Here is a 1,449-nt window from a genome sequence, read left to right as displayed (position 1 = left end):
GTCACCTTCTATTTTTGGCAATTCTTGTCCTGACTTGATTTTCTCCATTCTTAAGCTTTGAAATATCAAATAACACTTGTTCCAACATGAATGAAGTGTATCCAACTCATTTCTACCTCCAAATCCATTAAATCATGCACAGTTGACCATAGTTGACTTTTCAGCTGATAGATGAAATTGGCAATGCACTGATCAATCTGAACCCCAATTCTCTGATGAAATGGCTCAAGGATGAAACCCTAGCCTCCATAAGCTCCATACAACCATGAGATGATCCTCATATCCATCATAGACGCCATCTCCTGATCATGCCCTGATTGGCCCAATGCAACTGATTAGGGTTGACTAGTGGTCAAAACCCTAATCTCAAGAAATCTGATCCCACACTTGATGATGTCAAACCATGATGATGATGATGAATCATTGCAAACAAGATGAAGACCAATATCCTTTGAGAATCATGAAACCCTAATTTGAACTTCCACATCCTCAGATGATTAATGACCAGTCCAATGAAACCCTAGCTTTGCACTTTGACTTCCTCATCTTCTGATCAAGACTTGGGAGGATTACTTGCACAATGTAACCACATGATATGCAATATGCAATGTCTAATGACCTAAAATGATATGCAATATGATATGCTAGTCCCAAGAGAGGAGGGCAAATTTTGAGGTGTTACAATAAGCTGCATAGTGTACCTTTGATTGGTAGAAGGTGTTTTAGATATTGCTGCCTCCTTTTTCTACATCGAGAAACAAATGGAACAGTTGGTGAAATTTAACCCATAATGCCTAGTCTCCATTGCTAGCATTGCAACACAATAATTATTGTTGAGAATACTCAATAAATGTATGAACCAAGAAAAATGAAACCAAAAATGAACAATAGCGAACGTCAGAAGAGAAACCAAGTAATATGAAGATTAGAAAAATACCTATGGTGTCAAAATCGAACAGCTAACAACGAATTAATAGAAGGAGGAAACGTTGTAGATCTAACAGAGGTGGAAGAAGAACGCCTTAGAAGTAGCGAAAATCGTAGCAGTGAGAACCCTAACGTAAAAAGAACGAAAATAACAGAGAGTGAAATAACAAAACGCGCAGTATGTTATAATTTTAATGTTTACTAAAGGGGACCTTAGAGGGCGCTTGTGGAAAAAAAGCGCCCTCTAAAGGGGGCCTAAGAGGGCGCTTATGAAAGCGCTCTCTAAGGCTTTCCAAAAGCGCTTTATAAACTGGAAATGCACATGGACTTATAGAGCGCTTTTTTAAAAGCGCCCTCTAAGGGTAACCTTAGAGGGCGCTTTCTAAAAAGTGCCCTGTATTGTTGTCCCTCTATCTCCTCCTTATTTTTTCGCTTCACCTTAGAGGGCGCTTTATTACAAAAGCGCCCTCTAAAGTGCGCTGTCTATTCCAGTTGTTCGCTCCTTATTTTTTCGCTTCACTT

This window comes from Lathyrus oleraceus, chromosome 4, assembly GCF_024323335.1.
Source record: "Lathyrus oleraceus cultivar Zhongwan6 chromosome 4, CAAS_Psat_ZW6_1.0, whole genome shotgun sequence".
In the NCBI taxonomy this organism is placed as follows: Eukaryota; Viridiplantae; Streptophyta; class Magnoliopsida; order Fabales; family Fabaceae; genus Lathyrus; species Lathyrus oleraceus.
The sequence above is the reverse complement of the archived record's forward strand: the minus strand, read 5'-3'. Positions refer to the sequence as shown.